We start from the raw sequence: 24,305 nt of genomic DNA on the forward strand, positions 1-24,305 counted from the left end.
GTGTATTGGAAGTGTAGTTATGTTCTGATGGCTCTCTCCATGAATGAAGAGTGGGTGGAGGGGTATATATAGCCTCCACACAAAAACTAACCGTTACACACAATTTACCAATCTCGGTGAGACCAAATTGAGAAACTCAGTCGGACCGATTTAGCAAACCTAGTGACCGTTAGGATTTTCGGTGGGACTAAGATGCAACTCGGTAGGACCGATATGGTTAGGGTTAGGGCATAACATAATCTCGGTGTGACCGATTACACAAACTCGGTGGGACCGATTTTGGTAATAAGCTAACAAGAGAGTTGGTCAGGTAAACTCGGTGGGACCGATTGCTCATTTCGGTGGGACCGAAATGTTACAAAGGGAAACAGAGAGTTTACGTTGCAATCTCGGTGGGACCGATCGCTCATCTCGGTAGGACCGAAACGTTACGAAGGGAAACCGAGAGATTACAACCCCATCTCAGTGTGACCGAGATCCTTATCGGTGAGACCGATTTGCCTAGGGTTTGTGGCAGTGGCTATGACATCTGAACTCGGTGGCGCCGGATAGAAAGAATCGGTGGGGCCGAGTTTGACTTTTGGTTTAGGTCATATGTGGATGTGGGAAGATAGTTGAGGGTTTTGGAGCATATCACTAAGCACTATGAAGCAAGAACCTCATCAAGCAACACCTCATCCCTCCTTGATAGTATTGGCTTTTCCTATAGACTCAATGTGATCTTGGATCACTAAAATATAAAATGTAGAGTCTTGAGCTTTGATCTTGAGCCAATCTTTTTGTCCTTAGTATTTTGAGCGGTCCACTTTCCTCATCCATGCCATGCCATTCATTGAGCTTTTCCTGAAATATTAATCTTGGAATAGCATTAGCTCAATGAGCTATATGTTGTTAGGAATTACCAAAACCACCTAGGGATAGTTGCACTTTCAATCTCCCCCTTTTTGGTAATTGATGACAACATATAGATCAAAGCTTTGACAAATATAATAAGAGTGAAAAACATTGTCGCTTTGAGAAGTATGTGAAAAGCAAGAGCTCCCCCTAAATTTGTGCATAGTTTATGATTTGCTTTGGACTACAAATGCACAGAGAGTTAGGCTCATGGGTTACTCTTCCATGTCACATACATCTTGGTGGAGCGCTCAAAATGATAATAATTAAATACATGCACTCATCACCAAGCAAAGTGAATGATCATATATGGATAAAATGATAATGTCATCCAACAAGCATTAATGTAGCATATGATCATCCAAGTATCACACAGACAGAAAATATCACACAGACAGATGAGTGTTGGATGTCATATAGGGATAAAAACACACATGATCATCCAAGTATCACACAGACAAAAAATATCTCAAACAAGCACATAAAGTTCAACCACCAAAGCAAGAGAGAATTAAAAAAATAGCAACGCTCTCTCTTGAAGCCTATGATCTATACATTTTTCTCCCCCTTTGGCAACAAGTTACCAAAAAGTTCCTAGAAAATGCATAGCACTAAATCGTCTCTCAGGCTTGGTCTTCAGGTGGTGGTGTCCTGATAACTCCAAGAATGAAGGCTTCAGTCGATGTAGATGGAGCTGATGGAGTTGGTGCTGGAGCTAGTGGCACTGAAGCTGTAGCTGGTGCAGATGAAGTGGCTCTGGTGTCTTGAACAGGCAATGCAGCAGACCTCTGAGCTCTAGGCACTCTGGCAAATGCATCAGTGGTTGTCTTTCCCTTCCTCTCCTGCATATCATCCTGAAGTTGCTCCACAATAGACTGGATCTCAGTTCCCTTCACATCCAAGTCATAGAACTTCTGCTCCACGATCCTTTCCAAGCTCTTCTGGTTTTGAGTCAGGGTGGCCAGTCCCTTCTCAATCCTCATAGTGGAGGCAATCAAGTAGCCAAGCTGATCTTGCTTGCTCTTCAGAAGATACTGAGATGCTTCTTCAGTAGTTGGCATCCTTGCAGCCTTTTAGCCTTTGCCTTCTCCTTTTTGGCTTGTGCGTGCACAGAAGATGGTTCATTTTCATCCATCATCACAGTGTTGTCCTCAAATTCTGGGTAGATGGGCAGGTGCTCCTTGTCCAGCAGATATGTGCCAGTGCCCATCTTGGAGTTAATCAGCTCCTGGATCTGTGGGGCATACCCACAACTCCTCTTCTGATCTGCAGCTGTCCTCTTTATGGTTTCCATTATTAGGCTCATGACTTTGAACTTCTGTGGGACATCAAAGATGTGAAGCAAGTTAATTGCATGGCCTATGATCATCTTGTGATCTCCTGACTTTGGCAAGAGAGTGTGCCTGAGGATCCAATTGATAGTTGGCAAGCCTGACAGAAGGTAATGTACAGATCCAAACTTGTGTGTCTCAAGAGCAACATCTGGGATCTCCTTGTACATGTGTTACATGGTGTTGTGATCCTTCTTCTTCTTGGCATAGACATCCAAGTCATCTTCACTCTCTTCTGGAGCATTGATCAATTTTGCCCATTCAGCAACCGTTGACTGGTACCTAGTCCCTAGAGACATCCAGACAATCCTTCCATCTGGGTAGAAGTGAGCTGTGGAGTAGAACTGCATGATGAGCTCATCATTCCATTTTGTGAGCTTCTGAGCCACAAACTCATCAACTCCACAAGCCTTGAAGCTGTCATATACACCAGGGAAGTGATCCTTGTTTTCCTCAATGAATGTCCAATCGACCCATCTCATGTCACACACTATGGGCTTCTTGTCAAGCAAGATGGTCTCATAGAAGTCCTGCTGTTCCTTTGTATGGAACCTGTAGTCCACGGCAGTCCTTCTCCTGGTGGCATATGGATCAGACTCTCTCCATAGCCTTAGACCAGAGTCCTTCCTGACTTTCATGTTCTCTGCAACTGGAATTGTGATCTGGAATTTTTGGCTTCAATTTCCTCAAGACATGTGTCTCATCATCTTCTTCTTCAGCAACAGTTTCAGGCATTGGGGCCTTGTTTTTCTCAGCAGCTGGAATGTTCCTGGTACTCCTCCTTGGTGCAGATTTGGGTTTTGGAGCTGCTGGCTTAGAAGCTTCTTTGGGCTTAGATGAAGCAGCCCCTGACCTTATGGCATCTCCCATAAGTTTCTGTGCCTTAGGTGCTGGTGCAGCATCTTCTTCCTCTTCCTCTTCAGAGTCTCTCATGATTGAGGATCTCCCAAGCACTCTGGCAGTGGTCTTCTTGACCCTCTCTTTCCTCTTCTTCCCTTCCACATCACCCTCTTTGGGTTCGGATTCCAAAGGTACTTGAGTGGAGGCTCTGGCTTTAGACATGGGAATTCTCTTTGCAGGTAATTTGGTCTTCATACCAGGCTTAGTTGTAGCTGCAGTGCTATATTCCTTTTAACCACTTTCTTCTTGGAAGTGGCCTCATCCTCAACTGCCACATAGTCTTCATCCTCAGATTTAGAAGTTTTCTTCTTTCTGGCCCTAGTGGCAGCCTTTGGCAGATTGCTTGGTGTGCTCCTGCTATCATCATCTGAGCTGCTAGAGGGACTAGTGCCCTCACTCAAGTGAACCTGCTCCTCTGACTTGTTCTGTCTGTCACTTTGATCAGACATATTGCAATCTCTGACAACTGACCATGTGACTAGATTATAGATGAGGTAGAGTGGATGAGCATCACAAAATATAGAGGTTTTTGCAAAAGGATGAATCAAAAACTTAGTTTCAGTTTTCCTCAAAAAGCATTTCGGATCAACCGATTTGTAAACTCGGTGATACCGAAGCAGCTTTTGGAACCTAAACTAGTGAACTCGGTCAGACCGAGTCACAGTTTGGTGGCACCGAGACTACTAGGGTTTCACAAAGTCCTGAACTCGGTCACACCGATTTGCAATTCTTGGTCAGATCGAGAATCACATGTGCAATGGCCTGAGCCGAATCGGTGGTACCGAGTTCCACAACTCGGTTGGTCCGAGATGGTTTCGGCGGAAACCTAACCCTAAATTTTCAAATCATCTCTAATCTACGGAGTGTTTTGACTGGATAAGATAGTTTCAATCGTGGCAAGATTCATGGCGAACACAATGTGCTAGGAATCAGATAAGGATAGCACAGTGATCAAGTTCATACCCTAGTTCGGCGATGAACTCGCAACGGCGGCAACGACGGGGATGATTCCCGTTGACGGCGGCGGAGACCAGCGGCAGGAGGCAACTGGCGACGAGGAGGACGATCCAGAGACCCAGGAGGCAGAGCGGACTAAGCGCGGGCAAAAGAGTTCGGAGAAAATTTCCAAAATTTTGCCCATGGGTATATATAGCCCGACCCTGTCGGTGTGACCGAGTGGAACAACTCGGTGGCATCAAGATGCATAACTGCAAGCAGTTGCTGCAACTCGGTGTGACCGAAAAGTTCAAATCGGTTGCTCCGAGATTGAGAACCTAGATCGACTTAGTGATCTTGGTATGACCGAAATGGGTGAATCGGTCATACCGAAACGCACAAAGAAGTTTTGGAAGTTTAAGTCTATGACGAATCGGGGACTCCGAGTGCTCCTCACACAGAGTGATTCGAATCTGACTTGATCAAATTTTGTGATGTAGCATGAATAGAGTTTGAGACGAGAAAAGCATAGATAGCTAGAGAAGGTTCTTAGGCATTCTTGTGCATCCACTTGGCAAGAGAAAAAGAAACCAATCAATCAAAACAACAAGTGGATGTCCTCGAATGAGTAAATTTTGCAACCAACATGCTCACACAATAAAATGACAAATGAAATATGTGGCAAAGCATGCACAAACAATTCTAGCATCTATCAAGCAATTGGCGATGACTAGGTCATCTATATATGAGTATATTGACGTATGAGTCAAATGAGAACATTTGATCATAGGTCATACTCATCGTTTAAGCACAAGTGGGGTTACCACTTTTACATAAAGCGTTCTTGTGTTCACACCATTAGAGTTGCTTTAACTCAATTGTTAGAGTAAAGCTCCCCCTAGATGTGAGATCCCCCCTAAGAGGGATGAACTAACCTTGGGTTTTGTCGATGATGACTTCATGTAGATGTTGAATATGTGGATGCTCAATGTTGATGTAGATCATTTAGAGCTATCCTTTGGAGTGAGTTGCACTTTCAATACCCACACGGGTTAGTCCCACAAGGAACAAACAAGGATATCCATAGACATAGAGTGATGCACACACAAGATGATGTCTATGAAAGCTTTTAGGTTACCTTGTCCCTTGTCTTACCAACAAGAGGGTTTGTGACTCCTTGAACTAGTGCAAGATGTGGAAGTTGATTGCACTTGTTCTTGCCAAAAGGATAAGAGTGAAGTATGTTGGCGGAGTCACCATCAAGAACTCTCTAGTTCTTCTTCTTCGGGATCCACACCATCTTGATGGGAATCCTCGAGTTGTAGTTGTACTTGATGAAGTGGAACTTGATGTAGTCTTGGGAACCCACTTGACCAAGGCCTTAGGATCTTCTTCAAATGCATCAATTTCCTCTTGAAGCTTGTCCTTGCCTTTTTGCTTGTGGTCTTGTGGTGGAAGATCATCTTGAGCTTGTGTCCCTTTGAAAGAAGTAGGATCATACTTCTCTTGTTGATGAACAAATTTCGTATTGGGGTATTGATCTTCTTCCCACTCAACTCCATTGGCATTGAACTTTCGTTCAAAACCAATACCTTGATTCTTCCGGTGCCTTCCTTGCTTGCGTACAATTTGCTTGAACTGCTTACTCCCGGCAAGGCTCTTGTAAACACCTTTCTCTATGATTCCCTTCAATAAGCTGTTTTCTTGCTCAAGTATAACTTGGCTAAGAGAATCATTAGTGGAATCAAGAGAACTACTAGAAGCAACAACATTGGATTTAGCATGATTATTGTTACTACTAGAGGAAGAATATTTCTTGTTCTTGTTACTAGACTTGACTTGAGGCATGTAAGTGGATAAGAGTAAACGCTTGGCAATGTAAGAAGAACTTTTCTTGTGAAGATCATCATTGATTGCCTTTAAGAACTCATGCTCTTGCTCAAGATTGAGCTTCTGAAAACGTAATTTCTCATGAGTCCTTAAAAGTTCTCGATGATCTCCTAAGATAGTTTCATGAGCTAACTTAAGAGTGTTTAGTTCTTTAGTTAGAGACTCAATCTTCTCCTTATCATTGTCATTCGTTTCATCATAGTATTCATCACTATAGTTGTCAACAAGTAAATCATCATCACCTAACAAGTCATCTTCATCACTATTGAAATCAACATACTCGGGGTGTGATAACTTTGGACCTTTGTCCATGAAGCATCTTCCAATTCCTTCATTTGGTGAATCAAATATGTCGTAGGAGTTGGTTGACACAAGTGCTAGACCGGCAACACCTTCATCTTGAGTATATTCGGAGTCGGAGTGATAGCTTCTCTCGGAGTCATTGTCGGAGTTAGAGTCGGATAACCATTCACCAACATGAGCTTGATGTCTTCGTTTTGTGTAGCTCCTTGATGACTTGTCCTTCCTTTCCGAATCCTTGCTTCTCCGAGAGGGTCTTCATTCATATTGATCATCCCTACTCCTTCTCTCCCTTGATGGTGATTCTTCTCTTCTACTTCTTCTTTTGGGATAATCTTCTCTTCTCTTGTGGGAGCCGTACACTCATTGGAGTAGTGTCCGGGTCTTCCGCAATTGTAGTAGTTTCACTCTCGACTAGAATATCTTTTACCATTGTAGGACCTTGACTTGGAACTTCTCTCTTTGCTTCTATTCTTGTAGAACTTGTTGAAGTTCTTCACCATTAAGCTCAATGCTTCATTGAAGGTTTGTTTCTCACTTGATGATGTGGGGGCTTCACATGAGGCTTTGTAAGCACCACTTGACTTGTTATGGAGCTCCTCCTTATCCTTGAGTGACATCTCATGACCAACAATTCTTCCAAGGAATTCCATTGGCTTGAGATCTTTGTAATTTGGCATCATTTGGATCAATGTGCATACGGTATCGTATTTTCCATCCAAGGCTCTTAGGATCTTCTTGATGATGAATTTGTCGGTCATCTCTTCGCTTCCTAAGCCGACAATCTCATTTGTGATAAGAGCAAGCCTAGAGTACATTTCAGCGACACCTTCACCATCCTTCATTTTGAACTTGTCAAGTTGACTTTGAAGCACATCCAACTTGGATTCCTTGACGGAGTCGATACCTTCATGCATGTCAACCAAAGTATCCCAAATTTCCTTTGCATTCTCAAGACGGCTGATTTTGTTGAATTCTTCGGGGCACAATCCGTTGAAGAGGATATCACAAGCTTGAGCATTGTATTGCAGCATTTTCAACTCTTCCGCGGTGGCTTCACGATTCAGTTCTCTCCCATAAAAGAATTCACCTTGCAAGCCAACACACACAATAGCCCAAACGGCGGGGTTATGTCCAAGAATATGCATTTTCATCTTATGCTTTCAACTAGCAAAATTAGTTCCAACAAAGTAAGGACCTCTACGGTGGTAACTTCCCTCCCTAGACGCCATACTCTCCTAGGTTGTGAAACCAAGGTTATGACCACCAAAAGCTATGGAAATCAAAGCAAATGGAGACCAAAGCTCTGATACCACTTGTAGGATCGAAAGTATGTCTAGAGGGGGGGAGTGATTAGACTACTTGACCAATTAAAAATCTATCCTTTTCCCAATTTTAGTTCTTGGCAGATTTTAGCTATCTTAGCACAAATCAAGCAATCTTAACACAATTCAAGCAAGCATGCAAAGAGTCTATGAGCAGCGGAAAGTAAAGCATGCAACTTGCAAGAATGTAAACGGAAGGGTTTGGAGAATTCAAACGCAATTGGAGACACGGATGTTTTTGTCGTGGTTCCGATAGGTGGTGCTATCGTACATCCACGTTGATGGAGACTTCAACCCACGAAGGGTAACGGTTGCGCGAGTCCACAGAGGGCTCCACCCACGAAGGGTCCATGAATAAGCAACCTTGTCTATCCCATCATGGCCATCGCCCACGAAGGAATTGCCTCACTAGCGGTAGATCTTCACGAAGTAGGCGATCTCCTTGCCCTTACAAACTCCTTGGTTCAACCCCACAATCTTGTCGGAGGCTCCCAAGTGACACCTAGCCAATCTAGGAGACACCACTCTCCAAGAAGTAGCAAATGGTGTGTTGATGATGAACTCCTTGCTCTTGTGCTTCAAATGATAGTCTCCCCAACACTCAAATCTCTCTCACGGGATATGGATTTGGTGGAAAGAAGATTTGAGTGGAAAGCAACTTGGGGAAGGCTAGAGATCAAGATTCATATGGTGGGAATGGAATATCTTGGCCTCAACACATGAGTAGGTGGTTCTCTCTCAGAAAATGTGTATTGGAAGTGTAGGTATGTTCTGATGGCTCTCTCCACGAATGAAGAGTGGGTGGAGGGGTATATATAGCCTCCACACAAAAACTAACCGTTAGACACAATTTATCAATCTCGGTGAGACCGAATTGAGAAACTGGGTCGGACCAATTTAGCAAACCTAGTGACCGTTAGGATTTCCGGTGGGACTGAGATGCAACTTGGTAGGACCGATATGGTTAGGGTTAGGGCATAACATAATCTCGGTGTGACCGATTACACAAACTCGGTGGGACCGATTTTGGTAATAAGCTAACCAGAGAGTTGGTCAGGTAAACTCGGTGGGACCGATCGCTCATTTCGGTAGGACCGAAATGTTACAAAAGGGAAACAGAGAGTTTACATTGCAATCTCTGTGGGGCCGATCGCTCATCTCGGTAGGACCGAAACCTTACGAAGGGAAATAGAGAGATTACAACCCCATCTCGGTGTGACCGAGATCCCTATCGGTGAGACCGATTTGCCTAGGGTTTGTGGTAGTGGCTATGACATCTGAACTTGGTGGCGCCGAATAGAAAGAACCGATGGGGCCGAGTTTGACTTTTAGTTTAGGTCATATGTGGATGTGGGAAGATAGTTGAGGGTTTTGGAGCATATCACTAAGCACTATGAAGCAAGAACCTCATGAAGCAACACATCATCCCTCCTTGATAGTATTGGCTTTTCCTATAGACTCAATGTGATCTTGGATCACTAAAATATAAAATGTAGAGTCTTGAGCTTTGAGCTTGAGCCAATCTTTTTGTCCTTAGTATTTTGAGGGGTCCAGTTTCCTCATCCATGCCATGCCATTCATTGAGCTTTTCCTGAAATATTAATCTTGGAATAGCATTAGCTCAATGAGTTATATGTTGTTAGGAATTACCAAAACCACCTGGGGATAGTTGCACTTTCAGTCATATTGGTATAAAACGCATGAAGAAACTCCATACTGATGGACTTTTGGAATCACTTGATTATGAATCACTTGGTACTTGCGAACCATGCCTTATGGGCAAGATGACTAAATTTCCATTCTCCGGAACTATGGAGCGAGCAACAGATTTGTTGGAAATCATACATACTGATGTATGTGGTCCGATGAATATTGAGGCTCGCGGCGGGTATCAATATTTTCTCACTTTACAAATGATTTGAGCAGATATGGGTATATCTACTTAATGAAACATAAGTCTAAAACATTTGAAAAGTTCAAAGAATTTCAGAGTGAAGTGGAAAATCATCGTAACAAGAAAATAAAGTTTCTACGATCTGATTGTGCAGGAGAATATTTGAGTTACGAGTTTGGCCTACATTTGAAACAATGCAGAATTGTTTCGCAACTCACGCCACCCAGAACACCACAATGTAATGGTGTGTCCGAACATCGTAATCGTACTTTACTAGATATGGTGTGATCTATGATGTCTCTTACTGATTTACCGCTATCATTTTGGGGATATGCTTTAGAGACGGATGCATTCACGTTAAATAGGGCACCATCAAAATCCGTTGAGACGACCCTTTATGAACTATGGTTTGGCAAGAAACCAAAGTTGTCATTTCTTAAAGTTTGGGGCTGCGATGCTTATGTGAAAAAGCTTCAACCTGATAAGCTCGAACCCAAATCGGAGAAATGTGTCTTCATAGGATACCCAAAGGAAACTATTGGGTACACCTTCTATCACAGATCCGAAGGCAAGATATTTGTTGCTAAGAATGGATCCTTTCTAGAGAAGGCATTTCTCTCGAAAGAAGTGAGTGGGAGGAAAGTAGAACTTGATGAGGTAACTGTACCTGCTCCCTTATTGGAAAGTAGTACACCACAGAAACCGGTTTCTGTGACATCTACACCAATTACTAAGGAAGCTAATGATGATGATCATGAAACTTCAGATCAAGTTACTACCGAACCTCGTAGCTCAACCAGAGCAAGATCCGCACCATAGTGGTACAGTAATCCAGTTTTGGAGGTCATGTTACTTGACCATGACGAACCTACGAACTATGAGGAAGCGATGATGAGCCCAGATTCCGCAAAATGGCTTGAAGCCATGAAATCTGAGATGGGATCCATGTATGAGAACAAAGTGTGGACTTTGGTTGACTTGCCCGATGATCGGCAAGTCATCGAGAATAAATGGATCTTCAAGAAGAAGACAGACGCTGACGGTAATGTTACTGTCTACAAAGCTTGACTTGTTGCGAAAGGTTTTCGACAAGTTCAAGGAGTTGACTACGATGAGACCTTCTCCCCCGTAGCGATGCTTAAGTCCGTCCGAATCATGTTTGCAATTGCCGCGTTTTATGATTATGAAATTTGGCAAATGGATGTAAAGACTGCATTCCTGAATGGATTTCTGGAAGAAGAGTTGTATATGATGCAACCTAAGGTTTTATCGATCCAAAGGGAGCTAACAAAGCGTGCAAGCTCTAGCGATCCATTTATGGACTGGTGCAAGCCTCTCGGAGTTGTAATAAACATTTTGATAGTGTGATCAAAGCATATGGTTTTATACAGACATTTGGAGAAGCCTGTATTTACAAGAAAGTTAGTGGGAGCTCTGTAGCATTTCTAATATTATATGTGGATGACATGTTGCTGATTGGAAATGATATAGAATTTCTGGATAGCATAAAATGATACTTGAATAAGAGTTTTTCAATGAAAGACCTCGATGAAGCTGCTTATATATTGGGCATCAAGATCTATAGAGATAGATCAAGACGCTTAATTGGACTTTCACAAAGCACATACCTTGATAAAGTTTTGAAGAATTTCAAAATGGATCAAGCTAAGAAAGGGTTCTTGCATGTGTTACAAGGTGTGAAGTTGAGTAAGACTCAATGTCCGACCACTGCAGAAGATAGAGAGAAAATGAAAAGTGTTCCCTATGCTTCAGCCATAGGCTCTATCATGTATGCAATGCCATGTACCAGACCTGATGTGTGCCTTGCTATTAGCCTAGCAGGGAGGTACCAAAGTAATCCAGGAGTGGATCACTAGACAGCGGTTAAGAACATCCGGAAGTACCTGAAAAGGACCAAGGATATGTTTCTTGTTTATGGAGGTGACAAAGAGCTCATCATAAATGGTTACGTTGATGCAAGCTTTGACACTGACTCGGACAATTCTAAATTGCAAACCGGATACGTGTTTATATTAAACGGTGGAGCTGTCAGTTGGAGCAGTTCTAAACAGAGCGTCGTGGCGGGATCTACATGTGAAGCAGAGTACATTGCTGCTTTGGAAGCAGCAAATGAAGGAGTCTGGATGAAGGAGTTCATATCCCATCTAGGTGTCATACCTAGTGCATCGGGTCCAATGAAAATCTTTTGTGACAATACTGGTGCAATTGCCTTGGCAAAGGAATCCAGATTTCACAAGAGAACCAAGCACATCAAGAGACGCTTCAACTCCATCCGGGATCAAGTCCAGGTGGGAGACATAGAGATTTTCAAGATACATACAGATCTGAATGTTGCAGACCCGTTGACTAAGCCTCTTCCACGAGCAAAACATGATCAGCACCAAGGCTCCATGGGTGTTAAAATCATCATTGTGTAATCTAAATTATTGACTCTAGTTCAAGTGGGAGACTGAAGGAAATATGCCCTAGAGGCAATAATAAAGTTATTATTTATTTCCTTATTTCATGATAAATGTTTATTATTCATGCTAGAATTGTATTAACCGGAAACATAATACATGTGTGAATACATAGAGAAACATAGTGTCACTAGTATGCCTCTACTTGACTAGCTCATTGATCAAAGATGGTTAAGTTTCCTAACCATAGACATGAGTTGTTATTTGATCAATGAGATCACATCATTAGGAGAATGATGTGATTGACTTGACCCATTCCGTTAGCTTAGCACTTGATCGTTTGTTTACTACTATTGCTTTCTTCATGACTTATACATGTTCTTATGACTATGAGATTATGCAACTGTCGGATTTTGGGTTCCGGCAGACCCTTGAGGTTCAAACACTAGGGTGCGCGCGGAGATTTCGCCTCCTACCTACCTGCACCCCTCGGCCTCGCTAAGATCTAAGCTATGGAAAGAACAACACATGAGACACAGGGTTTATACTGGTTCGGGCCACCGTTGTGGTGTAATACCCTACTCCAGTGTGTGGCGTGGTGGATTGCCTCTTGGGCTGATGATGATGAACAATACAAGGAAGAACAGCCTCGCGAGGGTCTGCTCTTGGCTGGGGCGATGAACTGCTGGGAGGAGTTCAGTCACCCTTCTCTCTCTCTCTCTTCTCCGATTGTTGATCTCCAACCTCTAGTCTCTCTCTCTCTCTTTCTCTCTCTCTCTCTGATTCTGATTCTGATTCTGCCTCTCCTATGGGGGGCTGGTCCTATTATAGAGGCCCTGGTCCTCTTCCCAAATATTGAGCAGGAAGGGAGCCAACAATGGCGGGCTAATTTGAAGGGGGACAGCTAGTACCAGCTATCCTGACAAAAGTAGTCTTCGCCTGCACAAAGCTCTGGTGGTGACACCGTCTTGGGCTCCACGATGACCTCCGTCTGGCAGTCCTCCTGGTCTTGGTCTTGTTGCACCGAAATGGCAACCTTTGCCTGATGCCTCGGTACTCCGCGGCTGCGCTTGCTCCCTTTGCACCAAAGAGGAAAGGAGGACACTGCGCGGGCTGGCGCCCGCTTGGCGCCCTTGGTCGTCATGACTTGTGTCACGGGCACCTCATGAGGTACCCCGCCTTGATCTCTCCGCCTCCTCGTGAGCCAGCCTGGTGAGGCCGTGCCTGAGGAAGCTCCGCGTCGTCCGCCCCGCGAGGCTTGGCCCCTCGCGAGGGTCTTGGGTCTGTGTTGGTGAAGATGGGCCGTGCTGCCCCCCCCCTTTGAGCCACGCCGTTGGCCGCAGGCAGGCAAGTCTGGGGACCCCCGTTCCCAGAACGCCGACAGCAACTCCCGAATACCGGAGGAACACTTTGTGTGCTACCAAACGTCACAACATAACTGGGTGATTATAAAGTTGCTCTACAGGTTTCTCCAATAGTACTTGTTGAGTTGGCATAGATCAAGATTAGGATTTGTCACTCCGATTGTCGGAGAGGTATCTCTGGGCCCTCTCGGTAATACACATCACTATAAGCCTTGCAAGCATGATAACTAATGAGTTAGTTATGGGATGATGTATTACGGAACGAGTAAAGAGACTCGCCGGTAACGAGATTGAACTAGGTATTGGGATACCGATGATCAAATCTCGGGCAAGTAACATACCGATGACAAAGAGAACAACGTATAGTGTTGTGCGGTTTGACCGATAAAGATCTTCGTAGAATATGTAGGAACCAATATGAGCATCCAGGTTCCGCTATTGGTTATTGACCGGAGACGTGTCTCGGTCATGTCTACATAGTTCTCGAACCCGTAGGGTCCGCACGCTTAAAGCTCTGTGACGATCGGTTTTATGAGTTTGTATGTTTTGATGTACCAAAGGTAGTTCGGAGTCCTGGATGTGATCACGGACATGACTAGGAGTCTCGAAATGGTCGAGACATAAAGATTTATATATTGGAAGCCTATATTTGGATATCGGAAGTGTTCCGGGTGAAATCGGGATTTTACCGGAGTACCGAGGGTTACCGGAACCCCCTGAGGGGTTTAATTGGCCAATATGGGCCTTAGTGGAGAAGAGGAAGGGCGGCCAGAGCAGGCCGCGCGCCCCTCTCCCACTAGTCTGAATTGGACAAGGAGGGGAGGGCGGCGCCCCCCTTTCCTTCCTCTCTCCCTCCTCCTTCCCCCTTCTCCTACTCCAACTAGGAAACGAGGGAGTCCTACTCACGGTGGGAGTAGGACTCCTCTTGGCACGCCTCCTCCTGGCCGTCCGCCTCTCCCCCCTTGCTCCTTTATATACGGGGGCAGGGGGCACCTCTAAAGACACAGGTTGATCGTAGAGATCTCTCCAGCCGTGTGCGGTGCCCCCTCCACCATAATCCACCTCGGTCATACTGTAGCGATGTTTTTGCGAAGCCCTGCTGCAGTAGCTTCATCAACATCGTTAGCACGCCGTCGTGCTGACGAAACTCTTCCCGAGCTCTACTGGATCGTGAGTTCGCGTGACGTCACCGAGCTGAACGTGTGCTGAACGCGGAGGTGCCGTACGTTCGGTACTGAGGATCGGTCGATCGTGAAGACGTACGACTACATCAACCGCGTTGTCATAACGCTTCCGCTTAACGGTCTACGAGAGTACGTGGACGACACTCTCCCCTCTCGTTGCTATGCATCACCATGATCCTGCGTGTGCGTAGGAAAATTTTGAAATTACTACGTTCCCCAACACATTATGCTAAGCTAATGGATGTGCATTATCCATCACATCATTCTCTAATGATGTGATCTCGTTCATCAAATGACAACACATGTCTACGGTTACGAAACTAATCATCTTTTATTAATGAGCTAGTCAAGTAGAGGCATACTAGGGACACTTTCTTTTGTCTATGTATCCACACATGTATCAAGTTTCCGGTTAATACAATTCTAGCATGGTTAATAAACATTTATCATGATATAAGGAAATATAAAATAACAACTTTATTATTGCCTCTAGGGCATATTTCCTTCACAGCTGTGCCAGCCCCACCTCTGGGTACCAGGACAACACGAAACTCAGCGCCATCTCCACGCAGGCCCGAGCCACGGAGGCTCTCCATGCGTTGATCCTGGTCGACGCCACCTTGATCCACCTCGCCAGCCGGTTGACAGACTGGGGCTCACCGCAGCCGGCCAGAGGGTATGCACCACCGCGAAGCCGGCATCACGAACCCGATGCATGATGCTCTTAACCGTCCTCAGCTGGGTGATACGACGCCAATGTATCTATAGTGTTTGATTGTTCCATGCTATTATATTATCTATTTTTGATGTTTAATGGGCTTTAATATGCTCTTTAATATTATTTTTGGGACTAACCTATTAACCGGAGGCCCAGTGCCAGTTTCTGTTTTTTGCCTATTTCAGTGTTCCGCAGAAAAGGAATACCAAACGAAATCCAAATGGAATGAAACCTTCGTGATGATCTTTCTTGGACTGAAAGCAAACCAGGAGACTTGGAGTGGAAGTCTGGAACTCCGTGAGGCGGCCACGAGATAGGAGGGCGCGCCCCCACCCTCGTGGGCTCCACGGAGCTCCACCGACATACTTCTTTCGCCTATATATACTCTTATACCCTAGAAACATCAGGGGGAGCCATGAAATCACTTTTCCACCGCCGCAACCTTCTGTACCCGTGAGATCCCATCTTGGGGCCTTTTCCGGCGATCTGCCGGAGGGGGAATCGATCACGGAGGGCTTCTACATCAACACCATAGCCTCTCCGTTGAATCATGAGTAGTTTACCACACACCTTCGGGTCCATAGTTATTAGCTAGATGGCTTCTTCTCTCTCTCTCTCTCTCTCTTTGATCTTCAATACAAAGTTCTCCTCGATGTTCTTGGAGATCTACTCGATGTAATACTCTTTTGCGGTGTGTTTGCCGAGATTCGATGAATTGTGGGTTTATGAACTTGATTATCTACGAATATTATTTGGTTCTTCTCTGAATTCTTATATGCATGATTTGATATCTTTGCAAGTCTCTTCGAATTATCGGTTTAGTTTGGCCTACTAGATTGATCTTTCTTGCAATGGGAGAAGTGCTTAGCTTTGGGATCAATCTTGCGGTGTCCTTTTCCAGTGACAGTAGGGGCAGCATGGCATGTATTGTATTGTTTCCATCGGGGATAAAAAGATGGGGTTTATATCATATTGCTTGAGTTTATCCCTCCACATCATCTCATCTTGCTTAATGGGTTACTCTATTCTTATGAACTTAATACTCTAGATGCATGCTAGATAGCGGTCGATGTGTGGAGTAATAGTAGTAGATGCAGAATCATTTCGATATACTTGACACGGACATGATGCCTATATTCATGATCATTGCCTTAGATATCTTCATAACTATGCACTTTTCTATCAATTGCTCGGCGGTAATTTGTTCACCCACTGTAATACATGCTATCACGAGAGAAGCCACTAGTGAAACCTATTGCCCCTGGGTCTCTTCCTTATTATATTGCATCTCTTTTATTATCGCATCTCGTTTACTATTTTGCAATCTTTATTTTCTAATCTATACAAAAAAATACCAAAAATATGTATCTTATTATCTCTATCAGATCTCACTTTCGCAAGTGACCGTGAAGGGATTGACAACCCCGTTATCGCGTTGGTTGCAAGGTTATTGATTGTTTGTGCAGGTACTAGGTGAGTTGTGCGTTGTCTCCTACTGGATTGATACCTTGGTTCTCAAAAACTAAGGGAAATACTTACGCTACTTTATTGCATCACCCTTTCCTCTTCAAGGGAAAACCAACACATGCTCAAGAGGTAGCACCGGGCCTCGGCTGAGAGGCCCATCTTCGCCACCGTCCAGGCGGCTAGCAGGACGATATGGACTCCGGTCGCCCATTGCTCCTCCCGATGTGCATTCACGGTCACCTCGGCCAGCTCCTGCATATCGGGGAAGGCATGTGGGCAAGAAGAAGTGAGAAAAAACAAATAGAGCCTCGGTGGGCGGTCGTGGCTATCCTGGCACACGAAAACAGGAAAACTCAGCGAGAACCAGAAGTTCACCGGCGAGGAGGGTGTCGACGTGTTCCACCTTCCCCAGCAACCCGTGTTCCTTCACCGACCACTTGCTGGACCGATGGTCGTAGTTAGTTTTCAGCTAGGTGGCCTCCTCGGCGGCCTTACCCACTAGCGCATCCTTCTCAGAAACCACCTTGCGGTGCTCCTCCGCCAGCCGGTTGAGCCCGGTCTGGTGGGAGGCCGCCAGCCGATCCTTTCCGCGGCTAGCTGGCTCACCTACTCCTACATCCGATCACGCTCCATGGCGGTCAGGTCAAGCTGCTGGCCGGCCCGGGCCAACCGACACCATAGGTCTTGGACTTCGGCTGGGTCAACGATGGTGGTACACGACGAAGCAAAAATCCCAGTCAGCAGCCAGACAAAAGAAGATGAAGAAAAACCAAAGTTCAAGAAGTTTCGACCCGGCTGCTGTGCGGCCGACTCGAATCTCGGGGGCAACACATAGTGAGTGTGCTGACGCGGCCCCACTAGAAAAGAGCAAGTCACGTACCCTTGGCCCATTGCAGCTCCACCTCCTTGGCCGCAAGCTAGAACTTGCCCGCTTTATACAGGCCCAGGAACTTGTTGAATGCTGTCACCCGCTTGTCATGGAGGCCTACAAGAAAAGGGCAGGAGAAAAGCAAAAGTTAGAAGAATGCTCGAGAAGGCTCGACCTGTCTACTGCGTAGCCCGCCTGAGCCTCAGGGGCTGCACACAGTGGGCGCGCTGGCGTGCCCCCACTGTGTAAAGCAACTGAGTCGCCTAGAAAGAGGAACTAGCCGCGATGGACTGCTCCGGCTGATGCAACTGGCCCTGCGCTCCCTGGGCGAACTCCTGCAGTTGGCTGTAGTGGTCGGCGAACTGCCACACACTGAGTTCACTGTGGAGGTCAAGATGCCCGGGGTCGGCCCGTTGTTGACCTCACCCACGTTCGCCCACTCCCACTGCAATTGGGCCACGGAGCCGGTGCTAGTACTGTAGCCCGCCGGCCTCGGCTCGGTGCTCCGCTCAGCGGTGCGGGCGCCCAAGAGAATGATGGCGTCGATGCCCTCAAGCGTCGTCCCCACATTCAGCTACGGTGTCCTGGTTAGTTGGCCTTGTCGCTCTGGCCGACTCCTTGGTCTCGGTTGGTGGATGGTGCCGCGTCGGGCGTTCCTGTCTGGCCGACCATTGGCTTGTGGGAGCCCTCTGTGTCCTGGCTGGCTGCTCCGCCGACCGCAAGTGTGTCGACCTTCGCCCATCGAGTTGGGTCATGCATTTGCTTCGAGCAATGCTTCGAGGGTGGCGACGGCGGCGGGGAGTCCTCTTCCCGGGTCGGCGACCCGGAGCCATTTGCCCCGTCCTAGGCCACGGCGTCCTTCTGCGCCTTGGCTGCGGCGCCCGCCTGCGCCTGGGCTGCACCGTCCTCCCTCAACTTGGCCGCGGCGGCCTCCTATGCCCTGGTGGCATCTTCCTCCCGCACCATTGCGGCGTGCTACGCCTCCTAATGGGCATGGGTGGCCTACCGCGCTGCGGCCTCCTCCACGGTGGTACCCTCTGGCTGGTGCTTGCTCGCGCCAGGCGAGCCCGACATGACAGTCTTGGAGAATTTGCTGGCGATCCTAGGCGACAAAAGAAGAATCCAGAAAAGAGAAACACAAGATGAACCAAAGCAAGACTGGAAGAAAAATCACCAAATGCAAAGGCACTCACCAGGCGCTCGTAGGGATTGGCCGCTTGCTGCCCATGGAGCGCTTGACTGGCTGCCGCTCGTTGGGTCCTGGGGCGGCACACTGCACCTTCTTCACGGTCCGCCGCTCTTCACCCGGCTGCGCCCCAGCTGGACGCTCATCGAAGGTCGCGGCTTGACCACTTGCTTCCCATGCGGCGGCCCCACTGCCACTTGCTTGTCGGACGGAGCGGCATCGGCCGCCTAATGACAGGGCCGGCACCGGTTAACATGGACAGTCATGCTGCACCGTGTGTAGTGTTCAGATCATGTGCATCATTGTCAGGCCACTCGCGCAAGGGGCAGGAGTTCAGGGACTCATCGGCTGGGATGGATCCGCCGGCTTCGATGTCCTCCGAGCGCTCGTCACCTCCGATGTCCGCCTCTTTGCTTGACTCGTCCTTCCCGCCAGAATCCAGCCGGTCTGGCATCAGGTCCTGCGTGTGTGGCCCGTCGTGCGTCAGGTGGCCCGGGAACCTCTACAGCCGAGGCCAGCGCAAGTCAAGGCAAAGAAATAAAGGAAAGAGGATGAAACATGACTAGGTGAAGGCTTACCGCATGCGCCGGATTAGCTCAGATGTAGGGCTCCTTGCCAAAATACCAAGTCGCCGGGGCGAGCTTGGCGGTGGTGATATTGTTGACGTGGCGGACGACCCGAGTTGACGACAACTCGGAAGTCGAAAGCCAGCAGGGGTCGAATTGGCCGCTCATGTTGCATATCCTGTGCGGCTGGCGCTGCAGCGGCTGTACCTGGCGGTCGTTGAAGGCCGCGATGAAGTCCATGGCAACAAGATTCTCCTTCTTGATCATCTCGCCCAGCCAGCGCAGATGGCGATGGCCTCATCTGTCAACTTCTTCAAGTCGAAGACCCAGTTTTGCTTCGTAGTCGGCGGGGCGTCAATGAACGGGGGAAGGTTGACGCGGTCGGCAGCCTAGTTGGCGTTCTTCACATAGAAGAACGACCGCTTGCACTTCTTGGCCGACTCGAGCAGCAGGAGCTTGGGGAAGCCGCCAACTGGCCGGATTTAGATGAGGGCCGCCCCACAGGTGGTCATGACGCCATTCCCCGTCGTCTACGCCGTTTGTGGGCGGAGGTAGAACAGCCGGTTCCAGATCTCCACCGTCGGTAGGAGGCGAATGTATCCTTCACAAAACATGGAGAATGTGGCAAGTTGTAGGATTGAATTTGGGCCAAGATGATGAGGATGCAAAGAAAATGCGTGAGGAAGCGCCGGAAGAAGGTGCTCGTGGGGAGCCCAAACCCGTGGAAGAAGTGCTCGACGAAGACGACGACCTCACCTTCCCGCGGCTCCGATGCGACCTCGACTCCGGGGACGCATGCCTTCACCTCCTCCTTTGGAGGCGAAGGTGCTCGATTAACTCCTCAGAGACCTCCGAGTTGTCCCATGAGCCTGTCGGCCCTGCCATCTCTGGATGTGGCGTGGGCGCGAAAGCCACGACGGTGTGGAGGGCGCTGAGAAGATGACCCAGTGGGTCACCGGTGTGGCGCGGTGGCGGCTTGGGCGATGGCACTATGGTGGAGCGTTGCATGCGTGAGCGCATGGAGAAGAGAGGGCAGAGGAAGAAGACAAAGTAGCAAGGGGATGGGGGAAAAGTGGTGTGAGCGTTTCGGCCGCTCCCCCTCTCCTCCATTTAAACCCCTGTGGGGATCATGTGGCAGTGGGATCGTTCGCGCCCACGAGCCCCACTACCCCCGTAATACCCGAGCGCAGCTAATGCGTTTGGGAGCCCAACCGTCGGGCTCGACCCATCGCTGGGGTGCATGTGGCGGGCGCGAATCGCCATGCCGGATGGGTGCGAGTGAAATGATCGAGAAGAGGTGTCTAGAGGGGGGGGGGGTGATTAGACCCTAAGTGCTAAAAGTTGCAGATTTTAATTTCTTTAAGTTGAAGTGGAGTTTTGGCACAAGTTTAACAAACACAATACATATCAAGCAAGCATGCAAAGAGTATATGAGCAACGAAAAGTAAAGCATGCAACTTGCAAGAATGTAAGGGGAAGGGTTTGGAGAATTCAAACGCAATTGGAGACACGGATGTTTTTGTCATGGTTCCAATAGGTGGTGCTATCGTACATCCACGTTGATGGACACTTCAACCCACGAAGGGTAACGGTTGCGCGAGTCCACGGAGGGCTCCACCCACGAAGGGTCCACGAAGAAGCAACCTTGTCTATCCCATCATGGCCATCACCCACGAAGGACTTGCCTCACTAGCGGTAGATCTTCACGAAGTAGGCGATCTCCTTGCCCTTACAAACTCCTTGGTTCAACTCCACAATCTCTGTCGGAGGCTCCCAAGTGACACCTAGCCAATCTAGGAGACACCACTCTCCAAGAAGTAACAAATGGTGTGTTGATGATGAACTCCTTGCTCTTGTGCTTCAAATGATAGTCTCCCCAACACTCAACTCTCTCTCTCTCTCATAGGATATGAATTTTGTGGAAAGAAGATTTGAGTGGAAAGTAACTTGGGAAGGCTAGAGATCAAGATTCATATGGTAGGAATGGAATATCTTGGCCTCAACACATGAGTAGGTGGCTCTCTCTCAGAAAATGTGTATTGGAAGTGTAGGTATGTTCTGATGGCTCTCTGCACAAATGAAGAGTGGGTGGAGGGGTATGTATAGCCTCCACACAAAAACTAACCGTTACACACAATTTACCAATCTCGGTGAGACCGAATTGAAAAACTCGGTCGGACCGATTTAGCAAACCTAGTGACCGTTAGGGTTTTTGGTGGGACCGACTGGATCAACTCGGTGGGACCGATGTGCTAGGGCTAGGGTAAAACCAAAACTTGGTTTGACCGATTACTCAAACTCGGTTGAGACCGATTTGGGTGATAAGCGAAACAGAGAGTTGGCCAAGCAAACTCGGTGGGGCCGATTGCATATCTCGGTGGGACCGAAAATATTGTAACAGGTAACAGAGAGTTTGCAAGCCCATCTTAGTGAGACCAAGATCCCATCGGTGAGACCGAACTGATTAGGGTTTCTGGCAGTGGCTATGTCAACTGAACTCGGTGGCTCCGGATAGAGAGAATCGGTGGGGCCGAGTTTGAGTTTTGGTTTAGGACATATTTGGAAGTGAGAAAGTGGTTGAGGGCTTTGGAGCATATCACTAAGCACTTTGAGCAAGCAAGCCATTAAGCAACACCTCATCCCTTCTTAATAGTATTGGCTTTCCTATAGACTCAAATGTGATCTTGAATCACTAAAATAGAAAATGTAGAGTCTTGATCTTGAATCTTGAGCCAATCCTTTGTCCTTAGCATTTTGAAGGGGTTCCACATCCTCTAGTCCATGCCACTTCATTGTTGAACTTATCTGAAACATACTAGGTAAAAGTGTTAGTCCAACAAGAGATATGTTGTCATTAATTACCAAAACCACCTAGGGAGCACTTGTGCTTTTAATCTCCCCCTTTTTGGTAATTGATGGCAACATACATCAAAGCTTTAGATAAAGATATAGAGAGTAGCAAGTAAAGCTTTGGAAAGACATGTAACAAGCATAGGCTCCCCCTACATGTATGCAATCATGTGAATATGGAATATAGAAGCATGTGAGAGCATAACCATGACAGAGTAGGCAATGTGTTACATGTATCTTGGCTATATGCATCAGAGCAAGTGATGAAAATATGAGAAATGTACCTTCATGCCCATGAGTCCTTCTTGCAAACAGTATGTACATCAGCAATAATTTCTCATACACATGACTATGATGCATATACTTACCTTGTGGTCTTGAGTTGGCTAGGATGGGATGAGCCTGCGTAAACAAGGTTAGATAACACACATGCACCCACTAGCTAGAGCAAACAAAAGAAACCACAAGAGTACCAAGACTGGGATGACATGTAGAGTGAGTATAGAGTACCATGATAGATATTGACATGTCCCCAAAGAGAAAGATATGCAATGAATTTAATGAATTTCTTTCCCTTGGATGTCTTGCTCCCCCTGAATCTAGCATGGGATGCTGGGAGAAGATAGGGAACAGAAAAACAGAGCTCAAAGAACAAATGAACAGAGCTAATGCAAATAAGCACATATGAACATGTCTTTCCCCCAAGAAGACATGTGGCATCTCTCCTCTTGAACATCAAGCATCTGGGATCCTTGAAGATTACTCTTTCCTGGAGTATTCCCTCCCCTAGAGATCTCTCCCCCTAGAGATATTATTAAGCTTTGATGTGATCTCTCTCTCCCCCTTTGACATCAATTTCCAAGAAGGGTCTTCTGGAATTTGTTGTGAATGGGTTCGGTCCTTGAATCACAGTACAAAGCATTAAGGTAAATGTGATGCTTGCAGAGGACAAGATTCATTGAGTGGAGCCGGATCAAGAATAAAGCAGGAATAAGTGGCAAAATGTTTTTCCTGTAGTGAAATCGGTGACACCGAGTTCTATGCTTTGGTTGCTCCGAAAATCTTCGGCTAGACCGGAGACATGAAACCGGTGGAACCGAGTTCATCACAAAGAAAAACACTTGTCACCTCAGTTCACTTAGACAAATAAGATCTCACAAAGATTTGCAATGAATTGGATGCAGAAGATGTAGAACAAAAGAGCAAAGAAAAGAAACTAAAAGGTCTAGATGAAGTTTGAAAGGGGAAACAAATATGCATGAGACAAATGCAAGAACACAGAAAAGAACACGAGAGAACTTCATCTAGAGTCGGGCGGTGACAAAGTCACCTATGTTAGAGTACATTGACTTAGGAGTCAAGTGAGATCACTTGATCATAGGTCGTACTCATCGTTTAAGCTCAAAATGGGGTTACCATTTTTTGTTTAAGTATCTTGATGTATTCACATCTTGTCAAGTTGCTTTGACTCATGACTTGGAGTAAAGCTACTCTAAGATGGAATAACATACCTTGGGTGGCGGTGGTGATCTTGATCATGTAGTTGAACTTGTGTGGGTTGCTCAAGGTTGATGTATCCCATCAAGAGTTGGGAGCACCCTTTGGATTTTGAGTTCATCTACCTACATGGGTTAGTTTTCGCAAGGAAGAGCACTTGTGTATCCAACATGACAATCATGAAACTCAACATAGAATTTGTCAAAGGATATGTTTGAAAGGTTTCGTGCTTCCTTGTCATCAACCACCACTGTGTAGAGACTTGGTGATGTAGAGATTTCTCAAGATGTGAGTGAGTTGCAATCTCATAGAATTAGATTCATCCAAGTACCTACAAGGGTTAGATAACATGCAAGGTGCAAATATATCCAAGATATAAGATTATCATCATAAGAGAAATATCAAGCATTAGTCATAAGCTCAAGTCTTGCATGTATCCAATGGAGTTCCTACTCCAAGTTTGAAGCATCAATTATGTTCAATTCACCTCTTAACTTGCAAAACACTTTCTCATCAAGTGGTTTAGTGAATATATCCGCTAATTGCTTATCGGTGCGAACATGCTTAAGGTTTATGTCACCCTTAGCAACGTGATCTCGAATGAAATGATGACGAACTTCAATATGCTTAGTTCGAGAGTGTTGCACGGGATTGTGAGAAATCCTGATAGCACTTTCATTGTCACAAAGTAATGGAACATGTTTCACATATATCC

Source organism: Triticum aestivum, chromosome 4A, assembly GCF_018294505.1.
Source record: "Triticum aestivum cultivar Chinese Spring chromosome 4A, IWGSC CS RefSeq v2.1, whole genome shotgun sequence".
NCBI classification, from domain to species: Eukaryota; Viridiplantae; Streptophyta; class Magnoliopsida; order Poales; family Poaceae; genus Triticum; species Triticum aestivum.